The following is a 6,852-nucleotide window of genomic DNA, read 5'->3' on the forward strand; positions in this document are numbered from 1 at the left end:
TGGCAACCATCCCAATTCCCTTGTTGCTATGGATTTTTTCCATGGCAACCACCTCCAGCCCCTGTTCCTCTGGTCAGTATCCATGATAACGATCCCCAGCTGCTGTGGTTATGGTCAGTTCTCATAATGAACATCACCAGCCGCTGTTGCTATGATCAGTTTCCATGCCAACCATCACCAGCCCCGGTTCCTGTGGTCAGTATCCATGGCAACCATCCCAATCCCCTTGTTGCCATGGTCCTTTTCCATTGCAAGCATCTCCTGCCCATGTTTCTATGGTCAGTTTCCATGGCAACCATCACCACTCTTTTTTACTATGGTCAGTATCCATGGCAACCATCACCACCACCAGTTGCTATTGTCCATTTTCATGGCAAGCATCACGAGCTCCTGTTGCTATGGTCAGTTTCCATGGCAACCATCACCAGCCCATGTTGCTAAGGTCAGTTCCCATGGCGATCATCACTAGCCTCTGTTCCTATGGTCAGTTTCCATGGCAACCATCACCAGACCCATTTGCTATGGTCAGTTTCCATGGCAACCATCCTCAACCCCTGTTGCTATGGTCAGTTTCTATGGCAACCATCACCACCCCTTGGATCTATGGCCCTTTACCTTGTCAACCATTAGAAGACCCTGTTGCTATGGTTTTTTTCCATAGCAACCATCACCAGCCGCTGTTCCTATGGTCAGTTCCCATGGCAACCATCACCAGCCGCTGTTCCTATGGTCAGTTTCCATGGCAACCATCACCAGACCCATTTGCTATGGTCAGTTTCCATGGCAACCATCACCAGACCCATTTGCTATGGTCAGTTTCCATGGCAATCATCACCAGCCCCTTTTCCTCTGGTCAGTATCCATGGCGGCCATCACAAACCCCCTGTTGCTATGATCAGTTTCTATGGCAACCATCACCAGCTGCTGTTCCTGTGGTCAGTTTCCATGGCAACCGTCGAGAGACATTGCTCCTATGGTCAATATCCATGGCAACCATCCAAAATCCCATGTTTCTATGGTCAATTTCCATGGCAACCGTCACCCACCCATGTTGGTATGGTCAGTTTGCATAGCAACCATCATTAGCCCCTATTGCTATGGTACTTTTTCCATGGCAACCTCCCCAGCTGCTGTTGCTACGATCAGTTTTCATGGCAACCATGGCAAGCCTCCTGTTCCTATGGTCAGTTTCCATGGCAACCATCGGAAGACACTGTTGCTATTGTCAGTTTCCATGGCGACCATCTCATGCCCCCTGTTTCTATGGTCAGTTCCCATGGCAACCATCACCAGCCCCTGTTGCTATGCTCAGTTTCCATGGGAACCATCACCACCCCTTGGATCTATGGTCCTTTTCCGTGGCAACCATCCCCAGCCTCAGTTGCTATGGTCAGTTTCCATGGCAACCATCCCCTGCCTCTGTTGCTATGGTCAGTTTCCATGGCAACCATCAGCAGCCCCTGTTGCTATGGTCCGTTTCCATGGCAACCATCGTTAGCGTTCGGAAAAACAAATAATCCCGGGATATGATTATCTGCAGCTGCTTTTGTTGAGAGTCAGGGGAATCAGGGGTACAGACCCAAATCTGACTCCGACACGGCTTTCGAGCTGAACGTATTTTATATTCTATCGTTACACAACTTACATATTTATTATTAAACTTACATTGTTCTATTGTATGCATTGACGTAAGTTGGTTGTGATCTTTCTAATGTCACTGATCAGAGTTTCTCATGATCATTCTAATATTTAAACAGCAATTATATTTAATTACTAAACAATCATCACATCTAACACTTATATCAATTATCATGTACTAGCTACACGGTGCAGTTCTTGCAAGTACGAGTTCTCCATGTGCTTAGAGTGTTTGTTTTTCCAGGGCCTACTAAGCTTATTTTTCCTTTTAACCCTTGCTCCCTATGATTTTAAAACCATTTTACTATCAGAGGAATGGCCAATCCCAAAAAGCATCCCTCCAAAGGTTCTGAAATCTTTTTTGGATCCTGTGGAAGGATAGCCTGTTTGGACACAGTACCTTCCTGTGGCTCACTTTGAACCTCCGGAATTGGACATTTTTGGGTCAACAAAAATGAAATTCTGTATTAAATTTAACCCATTGGGAGTGGCAGAAACAGATAACCACATAATAGATGTCACTCCAAACCAACTCTTTTATAGAAATGCATCATCCTGGTGTAATTACACCAAAATGATGAGCAAACCATCCCTCCAGCATCCAGCTTTTTACCAAATGGAGTGTTTTTATTCTGTGGGGACAGATTTTGGCCTGCTATCCCTGCAAAAATCAAGGGTGGCCCATGCAGCATTGGGGAACTCTCATTGATAACACCTGATTTAGAAATTTTAAGGGAGCAGACACACAGGGAAAAAAGATCCCTTGAACAATATAGTCCCAATTGTGATGATGAAGTTTATACCTGGGACAAGGCTCGGAGAATTGCAGTAGCAATTTTCTCACCACAAACAGCATCAGGGGTGGCCTTGACACAATTGGACCACATGGCATGTTGGTGGAGTAAACACACTCGAGCCATTTCATCTGCACTGAGCGACATGTTAACAGATATCAGCAGTGCAAGACAAGCAACACTTCAGAACAGGGCGGCAATTGATTATTTGTTGCTGTCACATGGGCATGGGTGTGAAGAATTTGAGGGGATGTGCTGCATGAACTTGTCTGATTACTCAAAATCTATCCATGAAAATATAAAGAAAATACAAAGCAGCATCAGAAAATTGAAAGAAGTTACAGGATCCTGGTGGGATGATTTCATTAACTTCTTTAATCTCTCACCATTGCGAAGGGAGCTTTTGAAAATAGCATCTTATATTTTTATAGGGCTTCTAGTTCTTCTGCTTGTTCTGCCATGCATTTTCTGTGTATTCGTAGGGCCATGAACAAAGTGACCAAACAGGTGTTTCTGGTTCAAACAGGAAGGAAAGATGTTGGAATTCAAAATGTCCCTCAGAAGTTTTTGGAGGTTCCAGGCCCTGGTCGGAGGCATTTGAGACCTTAGCAGGCAGCTGCAAACAGCTGTGATTTTGAGTTTGAGCCATGGAATGAGTTAGCAACTTTGAAGGTGGAACAAGCAGTCACAAAAGTTTAGATATTATAGTAGAAGTAGTTACCAAGCAGAGGGAAGAATTTTTAGTATTGTACAAGGGGGTTTTAACACCTGTACAGTGGGGTTTTTACTTTGTACATGGGGGGTCAGATGTTTTTAGATGGAGGAATGTAGGCCAGTCCTGTTCCTCCTCTTTCTTCTTCCTCACCTCCATGTTCTTGATTATGTTGGCAGCTATGGATTGTCTTAAAGTAGAAAAGCACCATTTAATATAGGTAGTAGGTATTGGGGAATGATAGCAGGAGCCCTGGGCGGCGGAGAGAGAAGAAGAAGACAGCGGTCAGAGAGGGTGTCAGAGGTGTGTGTGCCTCTGCCTGAGCTGCTGACCAAACCGCAGTAGCCAGAGAAGACAATCTTTCAGATAGCTTGCAATAAACTGCCTTGAGACCAAACAACAAGAGGCTGCAGAGTTTTCTTTAAAAGCACGGGTTGGAGGAGAGACTTTACCACCACATGGAACCCCTGAACCAGGCCGGGGTTCTGACAGCTGTATACCAACAGCCCCTCAGTTCCATGAGGTTTGTGCTGTCAGAAATGGTCTCCTTGGTTCTTTAGGGTGAAAATGGCTGCCTGGTTCCAGAAGGTTCTCAGTGTCACAGTGGTCTCCTTGGTTCCATGAGGCCCTGCAGTGACACAATGTCCCATAGTTTCCAGGAGCCTCTGTCCCATCAGCCATGTCCTTTGTTTCAATGAGACCACACAATGACATAATGGCCTCTTGTTTCCATGAGGTTCCATAGCGTAACATGGTTGCCATGATTCCAAGGGATTCTGCTGTGTCACTATGGCCCCCTGATTCCGTGAGGTTCCACAGCATCACCATGGTTTCCTTGGATACGCAATATCTCTATGGACCATTGGTTCCATGCGGCCCTGCTGTGTCACAGTGGTTCCTTGGTTCCATGAAGCCCCACTGCATAGCAATGGAATCTTGGTTCTGTGAGGTTCTGTGCAGTCACAGTAGTGTCCCTGATTCTGGAGACCCTTGGTTCCACAAGGTTCCATGATGTCACAATGGTCTCCTTGGTTCCAGTCTGTAACAATGGATCCTTGGTTCCATGAGATTCCATGATGCCACAATGATCTCCTTGGTTCCAGACTGCAACAATGGACCCTCGGTTCCACGAGGTTCCATGATATCACAATGGTCTCTGTGGTTCTGGACTGTAACAATGGACCCTTGGTTCCACAAGGTTCCGCAATGCCACAATGGTCTCCTTGGTTACGGACTGTAACTATTGACCCTTGGTTCCATGAGTTTCCACGATGTCACAATGGTCACCTTGGTTCTGGACTGTAACAATGGAACCCTGGTTCCATGAGATTCCATGATGTCACAGTGATCTACTTGGGTCCACTAGGTTCTATGGTGTCACAATGGTCTCCGTGGCTCTGGATTCTAATAATGGATCCTTGGTTCCATGAGATTCCATGATGTCACAATGATCTCCTTGGTTCCATGAGGCCTTGCTTTGTCACAATGGACCCATGGTTCCATGAGCTTCCGTAGTGTCACCATGGTCTCCTCGGATCTGCATTGTCACAATGGACAACTGGTTCCATGGGACCCTGCTGTGTCACAATAAGCCCTTAGTGCCATCAGGTTTTCTAGGGTCACAATGGTCTTCCCGGTTCAACGACACCTTGCAGTGTCACAATGGCTGCTTGGTTCCATGAGCTTCCATAGTGTCAGCCATGGTCTCCTTGTTTCTGCAGTGTCAAAATGGACCCTTGGTTCCATGAGCTTCCTAAATGTCACTGGTCTCCTTGGTTCCATGTGGCCCTGCTGTGTCACAATGGTCCCATGAGTCCATGTCCCTTGGTTCCATGAGTTTCTCTACTGTCAGCAATGGTTCCTCTCTTCCAATGCTGGCCCACTGTGTCATAATGGACCCTGGGTTCCATGAAGTTCTTCAGCATCACAATGGCCCTTTGGATCCATGAGGTTCCTTCGTGTCACCATGGTCTCTGTGGATCCACATTGTCATAATGGACAATTCCTACCATGCAGTCCCACAGTGTCGCAGTGACCCCTTGTTTCCATGAGGCCCCACTTTGTCAACATGGACCCTTGGTTCCATAGGTTTTATCCTCTAACAATGGATTCCTTGGTTCTGTGAGTTACCCTGCATTTTACAGAGGTTTCTTTGCTTGCAACAAGGCCCGGCTGTGCCTCAATGCACCCTTGGTTCCATGAGGATCTGGAGGATCACAAAGGATCCTTGGATCCACAAGGTGTTGAGGAGTTTCTCGTGGAACAAGGACATGCTATCCTTGATGCTGTTCCTTTGCAGGAGCTGGACAAGCCTGGCCTGCATATTACAGAGTTACTTTAGTTACTTTAAAGTACTTAGGACATCCTTGGAAAGACAATAGGCCTTGCACAAACACAATAGCCAATGCTGGGTGCTGAGTAGTATATGAAAACTGTCACGTACTATAACCTGATTAGATGCTTGTAGAATAAAAGCCAATCAATAAGTGACAATAGCAAATAAATATTCATTGATTAACATAATATGATTACATTGATTACGTTAACCAACGAATGTTAATTTGCTATTGTATTATGTAAGGTGATAAAGGCATAAAACATGAAAAAATTAGACAATAAAGGAGGATGACATCAAGCCATATTGGTTTGGGTGTCATTACTCCAGATGGCTCTCTGTGGGACCCTCTTCAGATTGTCAGGAAAAAGGGATCTTGATTTTCATACCTAGTAAAAATGGATTAGGAGATGCTGGGGATCCATATCAACTGGGGTTTGATGATATCAATGTATAAATAGGAAAAGTAAACAGGACAAAACAATTCCCTCTGCACTGTTTTCAATATAGTTGGTTGACTTTGAATACACTTGTGCAATCTGTCTAATTAACCACTGAAGAATTGAAGACTTGAATTATTTCCATGGGCTTGTTTTGTTTGGGTGTTTGGAAGAAATATGAATGAGCCTTTATCACTGAATTTCTACACTGAAGAGCTCAAGAAAGAAGAGGCCTCTGGAGTAGTAAAGTTCATCACCAACCTCCAAGGTGCTGAGGATCCATCCCCATCAGAGCAGGAATGAGCAGAAATGGGCACAGCTTTGGGGCTGCCCCAGCTCTGGGATGGGCCCTGGGCCTGGAGCAGGAGCAGCTCTGGAGGGCCCCAGGGCCGGGGCTCTTGTGCTGGCCTGGGCAGATGGGATGGCAGGAGGGGCTGCAGAGCTCTCAGCACCTCAGGCAGAGGGGAGCAGGACAGCCAGGGAGCTCCTTTGGCCTTGGCCAGGCCCCTTCCCCCATGGTGGGGCTGAGTCCTGGCTGAGCTGCAGCTGCTGCTGTGCCCTTGGCAGGGGCTGAGGCCGTGGGGCAGTGCCCAGAGCAGCCTGGGCTGAGCAGAGCTGTGGGGCCAGAGCCAGCTGGGCTGTGCTGGGGAGAGGCCCTTGGTGCTGCCCAGAGCTCAAGGCAGCTGGCAGAGCTGGCAGGGAGCTGGGCTGGGCTGGGAGAGCCTGGCACAGGAACCATCAGTGTCCATCGCAGCCTGGCTGAGCGGGCAGGGGCCAAGGACAGCAGAAGATGGTCGGCAAGTTCTCTGTGTGGGAGCTGAGCTGGTGAGCCCTTGAGCCCTCCCAAGTGCTGGGGCTGCACCTCCAGCTCCAGAGAGGTGACAGATGGGAGCAGAGACAAATCATTCCTGCTGCATTCTTCATTGTGTTTGC

General features: G+C 47.2%; 1 pseudogene; it reads left to right on the plus strand.

Moving 5' to 3' along the window:
• The first annotated feature begins 647 nt into the window (after nucleotides 1-647).
• LOC146764521 (uncharacterized) lies at nucleotides 648-6,517 on the plus strand (annotated as a pseudogene).
• Nucleotides 6,518-6,852: the final 335 nt, after the last annotated feature.

This window comes from Lonchura striata, chromosome 33, assembly GCF_050655825.1.
Source record: "Lonchura striata isolate lonStrDom1 chromosome 33, ASM5065582v1, whole genome shotgun sequence".
Classification (NCBI taxonomy): Eukaryota; Metazoa; Chordata; class Aves; order Passeriformes; family Estrildidae; genus Lonchura; species Lonchura striata.